General features: G+C 40.5%; 1 protein-coding gene across 2 annotated transcripts in view; it reads right to left on the bottom strand.

The window, feature by feature from the left end:
* ctbp2l (C-terminal binding protein 2, like) overlaps positions 1 to 18,593 on the bottom strand; it is an 88,431-nt gene extending 69,838 nt beyond the window's left edge. The window contains exon 1 of one of the 2 annotated variants that reach the window (XM_053861511.1): positions 18,242 to 18,593. The gene's annotated coding sequence lies outside the window, so the exon portion shown is untranslated. The remainder of the gene's footprint in view (positions 1 to 18,241) is intronic. The other variant, XM_053861599.1, reaches the window with a different exon arrangement.
* Between the last annotated feature and the right edge of the window lie 3,505 nt (positions 18,594 to 22,098).

Raw genomic sequence — 22,098 nt, 5'->3', positions numbered from 1 at the left:
CAGGGGATCTTCAATTCTGGGATATTTTTTTTTCTGCAACTCAAAAGCTAATGAAGTGTGGTGGTGGAAATACCCCACTCACATTTATTTAGGACATAGACAGAACATCTCTTCAAATAAACACGAGCAAACCCCAGGAATCCGCATCCAATGTGAGCTCATCACAAGCACATTCACAATTCAGCATAATGGATGATGTAACAGTGCAACAAATCTGGAGAGACACATCAGGAAACACCCCTATATATTAGTTTAATCTTCCACAATGACTGTGCTGAAGGCCGTGTTGTGTTTGCACCAACTCAACAGGCTGAGGAGCTGAACATGAGTTGATGCTTGATGATGTAAAGCCCCAGAAGGCTCTTGACAAAATGAATCATGACAGCCAGGGAAAATGGAAAAGTGGAGGAAAGAGCAAATGTGGTTTTGGAGTGTGTTTTTTTATATATATATATATATTCATATGTATAGCACAAAAATATCCTCAGTGCTATTTTGACAAAAACTAGACAGAAGGCTGCAAGCGGTTCACTGAGTACTTCTTCAGCTTGAATTTCACTATATATGCACAACTGTCCTTCAACTTGTCATAACAGACATTGATACAGATGTGCGTGACAAGATTAACTGTCTGACGACCTTTTCCAACACATTTAAAAAAAGGAATTGCTTAAATGATCAACTATGCCTGCAGATCTGTGCCCTTCCAACAAGACCAATTGTCCTACACCCGTTGGCACCAGCCATACAATTTCCTATCCGCATTAGTTTTTATCCCTTCCTCAAATGACCTGCTAACCAGAATTTCAAATAAGGAGCATGGATTACGGAACAGGTCTCTCCTGCGCGGATGCAATGGTTGAAAATGTGATGTCATCAAGAAAGTGAGCTAACCATGACTGAGGCTGAAACTGCAGGAACAGCAGAGCACCTCTTCATAGAGTACAAGGATGAACCTGAAAAGCATCCCCAGTGCACGACAGCTGATCTACTCCAAAGGATTCTGACTGATTTGGCAAAGTTACGCACCCATCTCAGACACAGACAGGAACTAGGGCTGCACAGTATTGAAAGAAACTGACATTGCCATTTATTTTTCGTCTCGATAGATATTGCGTTATTAACACAAACTAACAAGAATTCCCACCAGATAACTTCAGCAGTAAGATTTGGAAAGCATCTAAAACAAGTAGACAAATTGATAAAAATGACAAAAATATGGGAAACTAATAAGAAAACATAAAAAGAGTTCTGTTTATGCAACTCCGGACTTCCAATAAACGTTTTAGTAGTAGTAGTGGTAGTAGTAGTAGTAGTAGTAGTAGTCAGTAGCAGCAGTGTAGAACAGCAGAGTTATTTATTCGATGCATAATTGGTTAAACTTCTTTAAAGTGTATTTGCGTTGTCATATCGCGCTCTGTGATGGTGACTTGTGTGACCAACAACATTTAGTCACATTTACCTCGGGTTGTGAAAATAACAGCGAGGCACATTTGGCACAGCACGGATCATCACAGGTGATCCAAAATATTTCCATATTTCTGCCATTGATTTTCTTTTGGGGACTTCTAACTCATCCCTAGCAGAGTCATTCACCCGCTCTTCCTTCACCTGCATCATAAGCAGTGTGGGGTGGGGCTGCCTGAGAGCTGACAGCTCAGTGGCTCGCAATGACAAACCTCCGCTGAGAAAAGAGATTCTCAGTCATACTTCAAACGAAGCGAAATAAGAGTAGTTAAGCCCAAAGAAAAGTTGGAAGACATTGCACTGCTCTGTGACGTCACTATCGCACATGCGCACATCACGATGAGGATGTTTTAAGCAATTTGTTGTGTTTATCCAATCCAAGCCTGCAGTGACACAGTGTCATTTCTGGAGGCATCAACACAATGCTTGCACCCCCAGAAGAAAGAGGTGACACCTTTTTCCGCACAGTGATACCTTGCCAGCACGTTGAAAGATTAGCTAGCGACTGCATGGGTACAGAGCTCATTCTGAATGACCTCAGTCAATACATTCGTCTGTAATTTATGGAAAGAAAAAATACAAATGAATGCCATTCATTGTCAAAGACCACTCTTGTGGTTCAACAAAGAATTAATGTCTTGAATGAGCAAGATATGTACTGTAACATAGGGTTGATTAAAGTATATGATTAAGGTGAAAAAACAGCTGCACTGTGTCATCTAGGAATCACACAGTACTTGTCAATCCAGAAAAGAAAATCACTTTAAATGCTGCATCCTGTTTAATTTGTCAAAAAGAGCATAGCTGCTCCTAACAATAGGTAAATTTACTCAGGAAAATTCAAGGTTGTAACACGCCACAGTTAATGCTATTCATAAACCAGGCACTGTTTGCTTAGCTTGCACTTCAATCCCACACCCATGAATTAATAGGATTAAATACTTCTAGTGTTACAAAGAAACCAAGTATAACTGGCTCGAACAGAGGAACATTCCGTTAAGACACAAAAGCAATAGAGGTAATTCCACTTCAAATTAAATGAAGTCAAGGATGAATCTTACAAGTCAGTATTTGGGTTCAGCATTTAGAACATTTTTAAATGCACACTGAAAAATAAAAAAACTGCATTCCTCTTTTAATGGTATTGACTCAGCGACCACCATGCTGGAAAGTAAGCCATAGAACAGAAAGAAGTGGCTATACTGCTCAATACAGAAATGGTAATGATTGGAGGGCATGCAGTAAAGAACAGAAAAGCCAACTGTTCAAGAGCAATGAGACACATGACCAACACCTTTACCATCAGATCAAGGGATTTATTGAAATAGTGTTTCTTCATGGTAATTTCATGGAAATAGATCGGAATTCCCCAAGTGTCATGCCTCCATTCACCCATGGCTTTGCCATCAGAAGCACCATTTGTGTTTTATGGCGAAATCTCATGGTTATCCACATATCGCGAGTAGCAACACTCATATTTGATTGGTCGACACAGGATGGAAGAGCATTCTTTTTGATGGGATGTCTGATGCTGTTGACAGGGAGAAAACACATGCAAGTTTGAAACTTTAAACAAAAACTTGCTGAAAGCTTTTCCATCGGATGACTATTTTACCGTTTCACTACAGCCAATTCACAACAGGAGACATCCTGAAAAAATCCTAAAATACCTCAGTCACCTCAATAAGCTGGTCTCAATTGAGAGAAGTAACAGTTCATGTCTTTTGACTGAACTCTCTCTTTTCTTGGACAGAGCAATGCATTATTTAAGACGCTTACATAACACAGAAGAATGCAGACATAATCTGTAAAAATATGTTTCATGAGGAGCTTTGTCATCTCAATTTGTCATCAAAATTTTAGCGCACCTATCTCTCTCTCACAAAAAAAAACCTACCCCTTGTGGGAATTAAATGGGTGGATGATTTTCAGAGTTTCCCACAGAAAGTCCGTGAGTCAAGGTGGTTCGAGCGCCAGGTGAGTGAGAACAGGTGAGCATGGATCAGTGCTCCGATGCCGGTGCTATTTTCTGACTTTTGTGGAAGAAAACAGTCAAGGTAACCACCTTAAAATACACCCGAGTTGTAGGTAGCCTCTGGTGATGGAAAAGGGCAAGTGTTAGAGTAGCTTGAAAAACTAGATATCCAGGAATGATATAGCAACAATCACCAGTAGGGTTTTTAGAAAAGTTTGTTGATATTTTACCTTTGAGGATGAAGATAATTCCGCTTAGGTGTTCGAACTGTTGGTCTGTTTCTTCTCCAAGATTCTACTTTGGGTAAGATTTTACCTGATTATGTACTTGGAAAGTGTACATAGAGTCCTGCTAAGAGTCAAGCATAAACCTTGTATCCACGAGAGAACAAACAACTACGTGGTTGGTGGTTACGGTCAAGATGCTGCAAAAGCTGCAAGAGGGTCTAGAACAGGGGTGGGCAAACTTTTGAGCCGAAACGCACTTTGTCTCCAGACAGACTTCGCAGTGTGACCAGTGACTGAGCCAAACACACGTCGCAAGAAAAAGGCACTAAACAAACAGAATATGGCAAGAAGTGTTTTCTTGTGAGCAATGCCTGTGTAATGCTTTTTTTTTAAAAGACCGCTTAAGCTTGCACCTTGTTGAAGTGACATTTAAATAAGCAGGAGCTATTTTCTTCCTCAATCCCTCCGTCCCTCGCTGTGCTGCTGTTCCTTCTGTGCCACTGTAATTTGAAGCTGTCACAAACAAATCCTCCTCACAGACCTTTCCAAATGTCAGGTTCTGTCAAGCAGGATGATGGCCTCTAAAAAAGTCAGGCCTAGAGAAACTTTTTCTCAGAAAACAAACACAGGAGTTTTAAAGCACATGCATATTTATGGGCATTGACTCGTGGAATGGAGCTGAGCAAGGACAAACAAAAATCAAAATCAAAAATCATTTAATAGGAAAAAACTGACTTGTACTTCTTTATTTTTGCACAGCACTATGTGACAATGTCGCAACAATGCTGTCTGGACTTGCACGGCCCAGAATCAGCCCAGTCCCAGAGTAACAGTAGTATTTGCACATGACACAGATGTGTAGAACACTGTCCAGGAACCTTTGGCAATTCGACAACAATGTGATAAATAACAATCAAATTCTGCAAACATTGATGGAAGAAATAGTCCAGTACACCAACGGCTTAGAGGTACTTGGCATTTAACTAACGCCAATCTGGTACTGATTGTTTAATCAGAGTTTACTCACCACTGTGCACCCTGAAAGAATGACAAATTATTGCAGGTGGTGGGAATTATTGCAAGCAGGGTAAAAGCCAGGGACCAAAGATGATCACTGAAGCATCCTAATTTTCAAGTCCCATAATCTGCGCCGCTACAGCTGCACAACTTGTGTCCAGAAGGGCAGGCAGATTTTGGACCTGTTCCCGCCTTCCTCTCCTTCTGCATGCATCAGGCAAAGGATCTGAGGCTTTAACATGGCTGCCAGTGAAGCAACAGCCATTTAATAACAATGCAATAGTTCCTCACAGCAGTTAGTCCAGTGTCGCTCTTACACCCCGTCGTGTGCAGATGGTACATTGTCTGTGGTTTTCCAAAACATTCTCCTTCCTGAGATGTTTTTCTTCCAGGAAGCCCACTGCCAGCAACATTCGAGCGCCAATGTGCAATCGCTCTGCTCAAGCCATACGGTCTACTTTTGTTACAGGTCAGAGGAGGAAGCCTCCTCCTCAACCCCCCTTTCCCTCAAGAGGTGATCTGCGTGGTTGGCAGTAAGCCTCTCCAATGACCACCTCCCGCGGTGGGGGACAGCTGGAGGAGGCGTCGCGCCGAGAGAAATAGAAGATTTCTGCCTTCCGAGGACATAAGTTGCTGTCATTAACTGAAGAAAATGATCATCGGAAATGTGGCAGTAAAATATGTTTAAATCAACATTGCTAATGTTGCCATATTAGCAAGTCACCTTGCCAAGTTGCCCCAAAACTCTGCTAATCCCCACTCGCCGCAGAGAGCAATAAGAGCTCATTTTGATGAAAATGACAGTAATTCTTTGCAGGGAAGCAGCTTCAGAACTACCATTTCACAAGGTGGATGTTCATTATGTGCCAGCAGGGAAGAGCTACTCCTTAATAGAGTGCCAACCATAAACATCCCTCATCATCACTAGGCCGGCCATTTGATCGCACCTTTGGGGATTGTGTGCCGGGCATCTTCGTGAGTCTCAGTGTGTTTACGCAGTAATGGACTCTGCCCAGAGAGTTGTTAAAGAGGAACAAAGTGATAGAGGCTGACAGTCGGCTGTGGGGGTGATTAAGGAGAGAATTAGAAGACAACTCTGGGTCACCTTCTTTGCATCGTGATGTGAAAGTGTTACTTTTGTTTGCGGTTTACAAGAATAGTGATGGAATAACTTGACTTATTTTTGCTTTCAAAGTCAGCCATGAAACGCACCGTAGAAAGCCATCCAACATGGTTCATTATGATCGGTCACTGTATATTTTATATTGTCAAATATAGACAACGGGGGCTGGGGGGGCAAAATCAAAACCAAAAATGTATTTCCATCCAAGAGTGTAGAGATTTTGATGTTGTTTATTTACTGTTAGCGGAAACAAGTCAAATATTTTGGTGGACACGTCGGAAATAGCCATTAAATCAAACTGTTAGGGGAGCACGGATTTATCCGCTACTAAGCGCCAATTTATCCAAGTCCCAAAAGGCCAATACGGATTTTTGCAGATTGTTGTCTTTCGTTTCACAACTAAATCACACTTAAAGATCACTATTTTTTTAATTAATTACACAAACCCACTCACTAAAAATAATACGACCAAACCAGTAGAGAAAACATTGTAACATTTAAAGCAAAATAAATAAACAATACATAAACATTAACATAAAATAAATAACTTCTATTCCCTTTTTAATGAAAAATGAATAGCTCAAACCCACAATGTTAAGTGGAATCTTGCCTTATAACCAGGCAGAACGATACTCTTCGTCAGTATCTGGGGTCCAGGTGCGGTATTAGCGGCTGAAAACTCCAGTCGTCAACATCAGAACATGGCTGCTTGTCCAAAACAATTCACTTTATTAGCATTGTTTTCACTTGCTCGAATTCAGTGCAGTGACTTCTTTTACCACTGAGGCTGACTTCGTGGAGGCACATATTGCGAATTGCAATTCAGTTGTCATTTTCCTTGACAGAGACGTACTGCCAAATGACCGCCATGGTGGCTGGCTGGCCCACTGTCTGTTGCAGCTGGGCGTGTCTCTGCAGCATCACAAGTGCTGTGATTTTCCAGAGAAATGCTATGCTTTGTTTGCATGGATATAAATAGCATTTTATTAAAAAATACAATAAAATAATAAGCATATATTTGTCATTTGATTGGCTGATCATGATGTGGACATAAATGTGAGGCCAATAAATTGGCCAGCCGATCAATTGGTGCAACCGAACACTCTACTAAATACAAAGAATGCATTATACAAAGACAAACTAATATTCCAAAACATGTTGCTTACTTATACTTACACATATATACATATACACTATGCATTTCTTAGGTTTTCATGCTGTACAAAACAGTATAAATTCAAACTATGAATATATGAGACAAGTTCAAAAAAATATATTTTCAACTAACAAGCTATGTGGTAATATGATTTTCCAGAGGCAATTTTCCATTTTAAAATATATATCATAATCTCAATTTTAATGAAGTTCATAAGCAGTAACAGTGATACATCAAATGTCTCTCAGGGTCCAACACTGATGTAGAGTTAGCGTTGGCCTAGTTCGACAGTGAATGTGCCATCTCTCCTGTCACAGACACTTTACAAGGCTGAGAATGAGGGTCGCCATCTGTCCCACCTCGATGGGGCGCACAGAGGGACGTTTTGCACAGTTTTGGCATGCCTGACTTCCCCTAATGCCACACAAATGTTTAGAGATGTTACATAAGCAGCAAGACCTTCAGGAGAGTAGAGCAGGAACAGAGACAGAGAAGTGGAAGAAAAAGAGTTTAGACAGGCAGCAGGTCTGGTTAAAGATAGAAGCATATCTTGAAGGAAAGTGAAGAGTGACCATTCATCCTATTCACTATTCATCCGTTTCTCAATGACTGGTTGATAAATTAAAACTAAACCTTAAATTAACAGGCACGATATGGGACTGCAAACACAACTTCAAGCACAAGGTAACACATCATAATAAAGCAAAACAATGTTCATGGCCAAGCCTAAAAACAAATATATAATTTTGGGTTTTAGTTTGCAGCTCAGTAGACTAAAAAAAAAACACCCAAAACTCACTTGGCCAAGATACAACAAGTAACTGTGTCAACATACTTTTCTGCAATATAATCAGCATTACTTGAAAGACCTTCATAGACTTGGCTGTTCGACCACCAGTAAGGTCAGCAGACAAAGAAGCATGATAATGCTCATAGAAGTGTTTCGTCTCGAGACTAAAACAAAGGCATCCTGTGAAAGTCAAGATTACAATTGCAAAGTAAGGTCTACTGCGAGCGTCTCATATTTGTAACATAACTGTTGCAGCCATGAATGAGGGACTGAGCAGCAACAATCTGATGTTATTCTCAGTGGCAAGAAGAAGTCTTTTCTTCTCTAACGGCTCAGTTGTCAGCACAGTGGGAGCCTTAAGAATGGAGATCCATTATCAGGTGAATCATGCTGTCTTCAACCCACTGTGACCAAAGACATGGGTAAAGTGACATTGGTCAGGCATGGATGAGACAAGATGGGAGGATGTATAACACACACATAAAAATAGCTCAGCTCTGACAAACTCCTAGCCAGAAGCACATTGATAAGTCCAAAAGTGAAATGCATTTAAGCTGGTCACACATCATTGAGTCGACTGGATTTCAGTTTCGAGGCTGAAGTTGCCCTGGAGAATTGCTAACCTCACATCAATCCATGAATACTTTGGTTCAGGTTTGCCACATTTACGCATCAACATCTCATGTTCATGTTGGTCTCTCTCTCTAAAAGCAGGCTTTGCCAGTATATGAGATGACCCTTGCTGTGAATGCTATGAAGTTGACTGTCGGTCAACTTCATGCAGATTCAATAAGATGAGCCAGAGATGACATAACAATAATTGTGAAAGCAGTTTATATCGGAGACCAAAGGGTGAGTCACAGATCCTACTGTTACTCCAATAGTAATCCCACTCAGTCTTCACTGCCATTAAAACCTTACAAAGATTTTGGAGCCCTGTGTCAATAGACAGTCTTAGTGCTGTAAATTCAGTTCAAAATATAGTATGAGTGCATAGTATATAGTGCAATATATATAATATAGTGAAGAAGAACTCACTATCAGTAAATAAGAAAAATACCATCTACTGCATTTTATTTGACATTTTTTTGTTGACAGACAAATATTTAAAAAAATATAATCTCAGCTCCCTCCGTCACAGTGATCAAACTCTGTGTGTTTGCATTTTTGAGGACATATATTTGGTGCCATATTTAAGGCTCCAATTAAAGAATGAGGTAAACTCCGATCACAAGCTGAAGTTGCTCTTTCGACTATATTGCTTGCTCCAACTGTGAGTCTGCACTAGACCGGCAAAACCAGGGTTACATTACGGTGTCACAGATTTTCTAGTTTGAACTAAATGGAACGTAACCCCCACGATAAACACTGGAACACTGTGTAAGTAAACCAGTAGGCAGTATGAGCAAGCACTCAAATGTCAGTACTCATACTGGTACTCTGTCTGCAAATAAGTGGTATTGAGACGCCCCTGATAAATATAGTGAAGGGATTATCTTTCAAAATTTATTTCACAAATGGTTGCAGAGAGATGTAGTGGTTAGTGCTGGAGGTAGATTGTTACGGGTTTAAATCCAGAACCAGTCAAGTTCCTGCATACGCTGACATGGGTGTCCCCTGAGCACACACCAGAATGGAGTTAGTGAACTAAGCACTCAGGTGAGAGTATCTAGCCTCTTGAGTTACATCAACCATCTCATGACAATGACCAAAGAAATTTTAAACACATCATTTATTATTCTTCACACAATTATTTGTCCGTTATCATATCATAGAATGAGTTTTAGAAAAAGTTGCAATGTGTAGTTGATGTAAAATATACTGACAAACTCTTTTGAGCCATGATGCGCTGAAAGAAACGGCTACAATTGAACATAATTTTCACTTTTTTGGGGATGAATAAATGCACTTACATACTAAACAAATGAAATCCTATTGAAGATTTAGTTCTTTATTTAATTGTTATTATTGAATAACATTAAATGCATGAAACAGTTTTAAGGGTGATATATGAGGAGCAATTGTGATTTTGTCATTTTTCACTGCACACAGACTGATGCGACCCTCATTGTACCAGCCCCCAACTTTCTGATAATATCAGGCTTCACCGCCTAAACCAAGGGCAGGCAGGGAGGAGCAATCCCAAATCACAATTAGGGGGCATGAAATTAATCTCACCCTCTTATAACACTTGAACAGTTTACCCTTGAAAATCTTTTTTTTTTGGATGATGATCTCAAAGTGAGGGGGAAAAAACATTCGATCTAAAAGAAAGAAGTCTGGCATTGCAACAATGGCTCTGCCGAGGTAATTATTACGCCGGATCCTTTACTGTGCCGATGATACCTAGTAATTTCATTTCACTTACGTCGGCTTCATAATGTAATACACAGTCGAGCAGGGGGGCTTACATCCCAGAAGACCACTTCCTCCTTTAGATAATAAAAGCCTTTTGTGCTCGCCTTTGAGAAATCCTGGGTGGATTACGCCAGAACAGATTCGGGAGCACATCAATTAATATGCATAAATGAAACCATATTAAGTTGTAAGGAAACAATTAATAACGCTAAATTCAGTGCCACTGCCTTCGCCAGATGATAGTACCTCGGCGCTAACAGGAGTGTCAACGCGGTACAAGCACAATGTGACCTTTTACATGGCTGAAAGACAAAGCATTTCCACTTTATTATGTCAACGACCTTACCCTCCCCAGATATTAACGCAGAGCTACATGATAAGAGCACAATCTAATACAAGCAGAAGAATTCCCATCTGCAAGCCAATGCTATACCCGCATGAGGCTCGAATAAAACGCATTTGTTTGTGTTAGAGAATACTGTAGGTCTTTTATGCGGGCACTATCATTTGGTATCGTCTTTTTAGAATGAAAGAGAAAACTGCACGGGCTCTGGGTCCAACTGCTGAATAAGAGTCCAATTATCCTCTACACTTGTGAAGCTCCTGAAAATATAACCACTGCCACTGTCAGTTGAATTACAACAATGAGAGCAATAACCTCGTCCCTCCTTAAACACACATCTTTGCAGGGGAAGGTGAAGATTCCTCAGGAGAATTGGACTGACAAGTAAAATGTTTGCTTGAGCTATCTTTTAATAAAGCCCTCCTGAAAGGTCAGAGGAGTTTGAAGCCGTGAGAGAGTAACTATGGTTGAGCGATAGGACCTTCAAGCTGTAGCAAGCGGTACAGCAGGACGGCTCACGTGAAACCATTGCCAACCAGTGCAAAAAATCCAGGCACTTAAGTGTATAAACCTGACATGCGTCTGATCATACCATTTTGGATTCCTTTAGTATTTGCAATCACCTCACTAGTTTTAGTTGAAACAACTATACAAATAAATGATGGATGGGAAAAGCATTTTCTACTGCCACAAACGCTTCCTCTTTCTGTGATGACCTGAAAGATAAAGATGCACCTGTCATCGGGAAGGGCGATATATCGACATTGAGACAGGCAGGGATATGAAGTCGAGGCATTAGCGTCGTGGCAATATATATGAAGACTGTTGTTTTAAATAAGGACACCAGTCCTCTGAAGCATGTTAGCACTGCCCTCAAACAACAACGGATCTGTTAGCTGCCAATATTTCTGATTCAAAATTACAGATGTGGTGCTTTCAGGGAAAGTTTTGAATGACTTTAAATACAATGATTGCCGACCTTTACCTGTCATAACAACACTTCAAGTACCCTGAATTCAGGGTGGGATCAACTTGCTTCTGAACCTCAGTAGGGCACTGGTCAATGGACAGAGCTGACAGCCACACATTTCAGAATGTCACTGTGGTGCTACATAGATTTAAGTGATAGATTTCATTTAATATAAATATACATCAAAAATAATGATTAGATTATGAACCTTTGGAAAATGTATTTACTGCGCACATTTTGAAAAAAAAAAGAAACAAAATTCAAAGAGATGAACTATAATAAATACTATAATATTTCTGCATGTCATCCATTTCACTCCACTCCATTAATTTTTAAAGCTGACCCCCACTGCCAGGCATTTGACGGTTTCTTTCTAACAATTTAGTTCCGGGTAAGAGTCATAGACTCCGACTCGGTGGAGGGGTTAGCTTTTTCAGCATAATCGCAATGCTTCTGATCAGCCATTTCTCTTCTTCAGAGTTTCTAGCAGTCTCACCTATCACACTTTTTGGAAACCGTAATGTCAGATCTCCGTTTTTAACAGTATACCGTCAGTCTCCAGTGTGCTGGAGTCCTGACGCACAGAACACCAAGCAATGAACCATAGTGGAATAAATGTCCATGACTCAAAATAAATGAAGTAATGAATACCTTTTGCAGATTTCCGGTGAATTAAATGTCTCTTCAGTGTAACTTTTTTATTCATGCAAATTACTCTGTTGAACTCTTGACCTTTTCATTGAAGCCAAATTTTGTTGACATTTAAAGCAAATATATCAACTGTCCAAACTGACGACGATTTATCATTAAAAACAAGTTATTTACATTAAATATGAGTTGAAAGTATTTTTACTACGTGGCTTCTAGTTATGGTTTTGTTAAGCCTGGCTGATACGGCCAAAAAATAACATTTTAAACTCCTAAAAATAATTCAAACAAGTTATTTAAGATGTAAGACGATTAAGACATCAATATCTACTCCTACACGTTTCACAGTTCACCTGACACATGGGCTTGTATCCAAATCAAGATCAGCAGGTGGCTCTAATGTAATAAGCTGTGACTTCACATGTCAAGCATCTGTATCATTTTTCGTGAGATCCTTCAGAGAAGAAGTCACTCCTTTTGATTATAAAACATCTCAACTCCAGCCCTCTATCTGCAGTCCAGCGTTCAGTGGCACTAGGAGCATTTGGTTTCTTCACCACATTTAATCGTGTGTGTGAGCGATTGTAGTGATGCACTCACTGATCCACATCCAAATAATCATTAGTTTTCAGAATATTGCCAACAAGCAAGTACCACTGCTGTTGTGAGTCAGAACGGCGGATGAACGTCTGCTCCTCTGAGGGTCTGACGCTGAAAACTATGTCGGAACGCATTGTACAAAGAGCGCGTCTCACTAAACATACGAGAATACGAGCGTCCCCCAGGCCGCGCAAACAGCGGGTTGAACTCACTCGCTGATAGAAGCAGAGCCGTGCGCGGCCATTTCTCTGTGTAGGAAAGGGGGAGTGGCTGCGATATCTTTGGAAACAGTCAAAAAAGTTGAGTCAATTGATCGCCCAGGCCTAGCTCTTGTCCTAATACTGTACGAGAAATTTGCTGTTTGAGCATTGCAGTCCTGGCATATGTACTTCATCGTTTTTGACCGTTTTCAGTGGATTTGACTGGACGGCACAAAAAGCTTCATTATTATGGAGCGCTTTTGTGAAACCAGAACGGAAAAAAAAAAAAATGTGCGGTGTGGATGTAGTCCTAATTAAGCTCGCAAAAGATAGCTAACACTGCAACCTCAGTAAATACTGTTTTTCACATCTCTTCACAGTGGCCAACACACTTTCACAGGAGATCTACCTTCGTGATAATTTGCGCTTCTACCTCCACCAGTTTTTTAAATTACCCCAGCAGCTTTCAGCTAAATCAATCTTGCCTTTTTACTCCGAGATAATGAGCACGTTCTCCCAGGCTTCAAATGAACACCGTTGCTCCGAGGCTCCTCAGCCGAGCGCAGTCACATCACGCAGACACTTAAAGGCAGCAGAGAAGTCTTTGCCTTCAGAGACTAATTAAAATACATACTCAAACTGACCCAAAAGGAGCTCAGGAAGAACACGCTAACCCATCCCAGTTGCTTTGTTGTCAGTGGGAATCATCTCGATTGTTTCCTAACTCTGACAACAAACAAACAAACGTGGAAGGAAGAAATAAAGTAATCTGTGTCATCTTGGCTAGGATCAAACAGGGAGACGTAGCAAGCGCGTACGGCAGTAGTGCATATACTCTTTTTAAACAACATGCTCACACTCTGATTCAAAGGAGGTGGATTTACTCACCAAGCACCTCGGCGTGAAGACATGAGATGAACCTTATTAGAGCCAGCAATGAGATTGTCACTCTGTCTCTGAGCAGTAGATATCTTCAAATGGAAAGGACTTCTCATTGGATGTTCATTTGTCAACAGAAAGAATCATTATTTAAAGGAATTCTAATGAAACTGAACTAGTTTTTGGAGGTTCAAGGTCTGACCATGGATACATGTTGCTTATACCAACTTACGTATCTTACTCATGACCTGTAATCTGCCCCATTGAGCCGTAAATTGAAAATAAAAGGTCATGTAAAACAACATTGTACTAACAAAGCCATTTCAATATGCCATCCACTGATTTATTATTTGGTCAGCAGCACTCCAACTGCTGTGATCAATAGCATCACAAAGACATAAAACCATGACATGTGATAAATCCTACAAACCTTCAATAAGCTGTCTTAAAACTATTTTAAATGGCCAATAAATTGCTCAATCAGAAACAAAAGCATTCAAGAAAACATGTTGCTGCCAAAGAGCAAGGCGGGCTTGTCTGTCTTCCACTGCGGTAATGGTGGAGAGTTTTACCCATGACATATTGGAGAGCGCAGCCCACTGGGTGAATGACTGAACCATGCTTCGCCTCGCTTCCGCAGCACTTCCACGGAAGCCGCTAACATAAATCCCTCCTAATGGTCGTCGGCGGGGGAACTTTTTTTTTTTAACACTGAAGTTAGCTGTGGTGTTACCCAGCTGCAGAGGAAGAAGCCTCGGGATGATGAATGGCAGTAAATATTGCAGGGGGCTTACAGAGGTCCCATCAGAGACATTCAATTGCCTTGAATGATTGGATGCTGCTGTACACACAGAAGGAAAGACTCATCCTTATGTCGACTCACCCCAACTATGTCAATTTCAAACAACAAAAATATGAGCAAATGGTACTGGATTCTGTGGTTTCTTTCTTTAAACCTCTGTAAGCCCATTAATGAGTAATAGCAGTCAAATATGAATCCAATTACACAAACACTCAAACCATTTCCATTACACGGTAAGAGATGGACTTCAAATATATTAAGAGAAATAATTACATTCTATAAATTCTACTAAAAATGCATTAAAATTGGAGGAGAAATTATTTGACCTATCTGTGGTCGAAGCTAATACTCCCAAGGTCGACATACTGTACAAGTCTTCACAGAGGTCACATACCATAGAATTATTGGCATTTAGCGTTAATGAGTTTATGAAATGGTTTATGGTATAGGTTTTTTTACATTATATATTCCAAATGAAACCATAATTCTGTGTTACAACTTGGTCCTCACTCTTCGGGAATCAACACTGAAAAATTGTGGATGGATTTTCTTCAACCATTGTTTTGTTAAAACAGGTGTAATTATTAATGTTAAGCTCCAGCAGCAACTCAGTTTTCTTTCTTTCTGTTTTCTTCTGAAACCCTTGCATCGATCATAAAAATGACTGATCGACAGGTCATTTCATTTCGGGGAAACTCTGCAAATGCTGTAGTCAGCACTTTCCTCTTTGGGCCAGCAGACACAGTCCTCTGGTGTAAAACTGTAACCTAATCCACAACAGTCATCGTTCCAAATGTACTTGACTACGAAGACGCCTGGCTCTGCAGGAAGACACTTTTTCCTGACGGCAGCAGTTTAATAGACCATACTGACAAGGGGGTTCTGTTGTGCCGAGCGGCCCACCATCTTAACGGCCCTCCTTGACAATGGCAAGCAACAGAGCAGATGTCCAAGCTGCACACATCTGCAGTGGCCTTATACTCCTGCAGGCACACACGCACACGCACCCTTTCTCCATTCAACCAGGGCCAGACACACAAGGGATAGACAAAGAGCTGTTTTAAGCAAGGTGACACTGTGGTCAGAAAATACACGTTTAAGTCGAGAACTTTGACTCAGAAGTACATTTGGATAAAGGCAATGGCCCAAAGGAAACGTGTCCAGAGTGTGATCACTGTTTATTTCTACTATGGTGACCAGTAAAATGATAAACCCAGTGACACTTCTTAAAGCCTGAGGACAGAGCAGTGTTCATATTGTCTTCATCATCATTCATCAGTACAGAATCATGGAGGTCTACGATCATCACCCTATCACTGCGGCGTAAGCTTTTAATCTACATGCATTCTGAGTTACGACCGACCAAATATATGTGCTTTATTTAAGTATCCGATCACAGACTCACTAATGTGTGTGAGTGTGCCTGCAGCTGTGTCTGTCCCCGTCTGCGTAGACGCTGTGGTCAGGAGCATCTCAAGTTGTCTCTAAGCTCTGCTGAATCAAAGATTAATAAAAATACGACACAAGTTCTCACTATGTCGAAGCTTAGACCAAAGCAATGTGAAGCGCTATCCTCACAAACCTAAGCTCATACTGATCGTAGATCTGATGATGATCCAAGTCTGATGAACACCACTGAAAACTCAGGAGTAGGAGCACATGCAGCAAAGTTTGCATTGTTTTAATGTGGAAGTATGTTGACAGTGCTGCAGAGATTTTTTTTCCCTCTCAAAAAAGTCTTATTTCGACTTTAATAAAGCAGAAGGACACAACTTCACAGCAAGTGTATGATAAGCTAAATTTAATATGATAATGTCAGTTCAAACTTTCTTCAAAGTTATCTAACATTTCACATTTTAAACACGTTATTGGGTGAACTGAGCGAGTAGTGAGTGCAGGTCCCTGCACATGACACACAGCAAGCAGCATCATGTGTTTCCACTATAACACTGTTAGGGATAAACACTACAAATGATATTATATTTACAGTGTTGAGTGGGGGTGTGGCCAACAGATATTAAGTGGAGAAGTGATTGTTTTTGTTATATTTATATTATTGATTCACGTAATTTTATTGATACAATGGTGTCAAGTGATCTGTACGATTCCCTCATCCTTCTCATTAGGCAAAGCCAAATGATCAGATTCACTCCAGACCCACTGATGCTGGAGCTGCTTCTTCATCCTCAACAGTGACGCAAATCATACAATAGGCATCACCTGCACTCCAGTTAGGTTTACAGTACATTTGAATGTGTTATTCTTCAATATATATTTTATTTGGAAAACCAAAGGTACATTATCAATTTTCAAGTAGGGTAAGACTATCAGTGTGCTTTATTTGATTTGTTTGAATAATAATGTTGTTCTTAACAACTCAATTTTTTTTGTAAATACAACACATTTTGGTGTGTTTAAACAATTGAGCACATTGCACCAATAGCACAATAACAATAATTGTGATCACATTGGTCACGATAACTGTGTTATGAAATGCTCATACCACTACACTACATCCATAATGTGAATTTATGCTCTATAAACGTGGTCTTTTCACTGTACTGTAGTGTGTGTGAGGTTAAGACATGTTTTTACACACGAGAAATCATCATCAAAATAACAATGAAAAATGAAGATGTAACTTAATGCCCCTTTTCTTCATTTTTTTAATTCTGGAAAACATAGCTGATTGGCAAAGTAAACAAATACTACACATGTAGCAGTTTATTACAGGTCTGCCAAGTAGGCAAAGGCAATGATCACTGAGGCATGTTTGTACTGGTTGGTCATCGGCCCTGTTACAGAACGAGGGAAACAAACTTGCTGTATTAAGTTTTTTAGATGGATTGAAACATCAGTCTTGTGTGTATATATATATATATATATATATATATATATATATATATATATATATATACACGCATTGGCGTGAAAATGCTGTGGACCAAGGCTGACACAATTCATAGAAACTACCTCTCTCTACCTCTCCGCCTTTCCATGGGAACAGTAAGTTTTAGCGGCAGTAGTTGCGCCGTCTGTGGCATCTTAGCTCAACATCACATAGATGGCAGGTTTCAGTTAACAGTCAGCTCTAGAGAAAACAGCGTTCCTGATTTTGACTTTTGGCACCACTCAAGGATGACATTTGCATTTATCACCCGAAACATTACTTGTTTGTTCTGAGGTGGTACTAAGATTACATTGGTTTTGTGGGCTTAGCTTTAAACTCCAATAAATAAAACGTCTGATATTGCTTATGATCTGGAGGCGAAATAAGATTAATAGTTGATTTTCACCTTCTACCTTTCGCAATCCTCTTTACTTGACAGGTTTTTGACCTCTGAGTTTACAGTGATGTGAATGGTGTTTCTGAGGGATAAAGACCAGCTGAGAATACACAGGACCTTTCACAATACTATTTCACATTTCTCAGTCAGGCGGGTCAAGTGCGTATTAAAGGATTTACGACAAACTCACACACACACACACCAACTACTTATTCATTTCAGACTGCGAGAGACGGAGTAAAGCAGGAGGATGTGTTTGAGCTCGAGTCTCCTGCAAAGTGAGGACAGAGAGTCGTGTCCAAAATCCGCCCGCGTGTGATGTTTCGATGTCATCTTCGTGGCGCAGTGAGGTGGACACACATGGCCACACAGCGTTTCCTCAACTAAGCGCAGTCTTACCTGGACGAAGGAAGGTTTGGGGAGTTTTGGCGGCTCTTCTCGAACGTCTCAGGCTCCCGTCGGAGGCAGCAGCAGCATCATCCGTTCACGGGGAAGTGTTTCTGGTCAAGATTTGGAGTAATTCAGATCCCACCTCGTTATTCCTCCGTGCGCAAAAGAAAGACGCGGCTTTTCTCTCGCAGATCAACACGACGGCAGGAAGCGAGTGTTCGAAACCTTCCGATGTTTATGGAGACAGCGTAAACGCCGAGTGTGTTAAGTGTTTCCAGCCTTATTTTCCTCTCCTCTCTCCGCCTCTCTCTCTCTCTCCTGAGTCTCACTATGTCGAACTCTTCTCTTCCATCAAGGCGGGGTCTTGGGTCGTTCAAACCAATGAAGAAAGTAGCCCCCTCCTCCCTGCCACACACCTACTGCCCTCACTCTGTGGAGGTTGTGGTCCACCATTTATTCTCAGCAAAAAATCCTTTTGAATTTGAAGTGTAATATGGATATTAGTCGCCTTCATAGCAATGTTGACTCAAAAAAATAAAAACTTATATCACTATGTTTTACTTCTGGGAGGATGTAGATTTGCCTAAATAACACTGATCCACTTCTCATGAATGTCGTCTCTCATCTTTATCCATCAGATCTTTCATGATTACATCACATGCTCTGGTGCTGAAGATGAATGAGTGATTCAGAATGAATCCTGGGAAGGGAACTGGATGAGCCAGGAGACGGGGTTCAACAGCTGAGCACGGACTGTGGCGCTTCCACAGTCAGTGAAAGGAGTCGTGACTTTGTGGGGTTGTGTGCTGGTGCTGTGGAAGTGGATGGATGTAGGGTGGTGCACACCTGCACCCAATCACTGCAACCAACACTTGGTGTGTGGAACAAGGCGAAGAGGAGAGTTAGTCATCTCTTCCTGTCGTGTGCCATGGAGGATTTGAAGTGTCTGATGCTTGTAGAGTCACGGAAAATTGAGGGGAATCCATAGAAAGCAGGACCTACGTGTCAAACTCCAAAAAAGTTGATTTGTGAGAACCATAGCAGTGTGGGAACGGAGTTGATTCAAAATGAAATGGCACCATAAACTTCATTGTTCAACAAGCCGAGTGAGCAGATTATGAATGTCAACAATGAAAGGTTGGTGCAGATGAAAGACAGAAAAGCGGATGAGTCTGCATTGCATGTTGACGTACTAGGCTTTCAATAGAATCAAATGATTCCCTTCTTATGGTACAGCCTGACGCCATAGGCAGCATGTAAACGGATTGTCCAGAAAAAAAAAAGTTTGGGTGAAGGGTTTAGCCTTGGGGTAGGGAATTCCTTCAGTTTCCGATAATAAAATGCATTTCGATGTCACTTGTTAGATACAATACCGAATGAGATCATTCCAACTTTTGGGCACAGTGAGACAAGTAACAAAACAATGAGGGTCGTTGAACGTGACTTCCTTTCCCCTTCTACTCTTTTTGAACGTCACCACGAGAGTAGGGTTGCCACCCCTGCCGTACATCATGGAATCGTCCTGTATTTGACATGTAAATGAGGCGTCCCTTACTGATCTAATACGGGATTGATTTGTTGGGTATTCAGCGGTGGACTGAACGCACCATGGTGCCGCCAGCTCCGTGTCACTCTCATTAAGGGAAGAGCTGTCATTTCTGTCTCTGCTTGGGTGTAACTTCATCGTCAGGTACAACCAGGACCGGAGACGGAGCACATCCTAAAAGGGGGCTGCTGGAGCACGCATGCTATCAACGTCAAGTTGTGTTAAAAACAAAAGTGGAGCACTTTTACTGCATTGTCTAGTTTTCAGGTTGTGGTTTGTTCATAAAATTTTTGTTCAACATGGTGTCTGATGTAGAGATAACAAATCCTCATACACAAAATTACACTATTTTCTGAGGAAATCCTTGGGACAATACAATTTTAAAATTATGTTTTGTTTATTTATTTTTTTAGGCCAAAACATGCAAAAAATACAGTATGCATACAGTGGACAGTAAGTAATACAGTAAGCAAGTCTCTCAAGCGATCAAATATGTCTGAAGTTTTGATTCATCTTGGCATATAATGGAGGAAAAGGGTGTTCTTCCACTCTTAAAATATGAAACAATCCCAAATATTATGATGAAAATTTTTGAAAAAAATGTTTTTTCAAATCAAAAGAACCAAATTAAATTCTATACCGATTATATGTCAGTTCTCAACATTGTTGGTATCAAAGTCAACAAATAGCTGAGTGTGTGTTCAAAACCAAAAATAAATAAACTATGACAACATCAATATTTAGTAGTCCTGCCATTAACACAACCGCAGAATGGATGGGGTGTCTGAAAACTTTTGTCCATCACTGAAGCTGTATTGATGTTTTTCAGCCATGAGAAACTATACTATGTGACATTATCCTGAGATAATGTGGTTATTATATCTAGATGCTGATTTTCATTTTTGCACTGAGCTAGTGTAGAAACATTAAACATATTCAGTTTATATTAATATCTAGCGATTATCACCTTCCCCATTTCAGCAGTAATCCGTTGGTAGCATGTGTTGCTTTCATGGATGTCATGGACAATAGGTGAGAAATGTGACGCATGGCGGTGGAGTGCACAATGTGGACTGGTTCAAAAACATTGATCTTAAACACAGTTTTTTTTGGACCATGGTTTAACTGTCCTTTTGTCCAAAATCTATGTCCCAATGCAGAAGAATCACTGGCAGGTATGCCAGGGTCATCAAGTCAGTGACCTAAAGGTGGTTGTTGGTGAGAATTGACATTGCAACTTGAGTCATATGACCATTTCCAGCACAGATGCTTCCAGCTATGATGGCATATTAAAGCCTAACACCATCCAACTAACTATCACACATACAGAGTTACATGAGAAGAACTTGGGACTGTGCAACCTGAGGTATCTGCTTTTATATTCACACGACCCAATTTAAGTGATGATCACATATACATTCCATACGTGATGGTGTCATTCTGACACACATTGCCTGTGAAACGGTAGCCAAAGTTCTATAGGCCGGTGCGACCATGCACGCATAATCTAGCATATGTGCTGTGAGCATAAGCCCTTCTTTTAACATTACTCCTCGATCACTGGGTCATATAACTGTCAAGAGCCAAATCTTCGTGTCATCGTCTTCAGGGTGTGCATCTGATGTTCTGTCCGTAATGCCAAGGCATTTGTTTGAAGCAACAATCCATATATCTTTTTCCACTTTTCAATCCTATACTGTGCCTGGCCTCCATATACTGCACTATTGATCTGTCCATCAACCATTGTCCGTCAGAACCTCGGTTACATGTGCTGGTGGGCTGCACAGAACTCCTGTTGACCTAATTACGGAGCGAAAAGGCTGCAGGGAAGGAAATGTCCTTGAAAATTGCTTTATGTTGTTAACCGATACATTGATTTGCAATTAGTATTCAGGAATTTGTGATGAAAGGCATGAAAGAACATCAAGTTAAGCCTTGTGGGGTCCTGCCATAATATGAGGAGGTATGCTTTTGTAGTGGTAAGAGATGCATCATTGTTCGTCTTTCAAAAACCTAGTGCTAAGCAGCATGACTGGGTAACTACAGATACTGTCACGCCTCATCTAGTACTGATATTGTACTTAATCGATCATCCTTTTCTATGAAAAAATGCCTTTACAATGTACAGATTACTGTGTGTGTCTCTATGCGCTCACACTTAGCTCTTCAAGATTATGATTAATGGATTCAAATTGCACTATTTACAGTTGTTAAAGTTTGTGTTTGTTTCTATATATAAAATGAATGAACAGGAAATTCTCAAATATTTTCTCCATAACCACTGTGCTACACTAAATTCATCCAAAAGTCTTGAATCGAG

This window comes from Synchiropus splendidus, chromosome 1, assembly GCF_027744825.2.
Source record: "Synchiropus splendidus isolate RoL2022-P1 chromosome 1, RoL_Sspl_1.0, whole genome shotgun sequence".
Taxonomy (NCBI): Eukaryota; Metazoa; Chordata; class Actinopteri; order Syngnathiformes; family Callionymidae; genus Synchiropus; species Synchiropus splendidus.
This window is presented reverse-complemented; position numbering and strand designations above follow the sequence as displayed.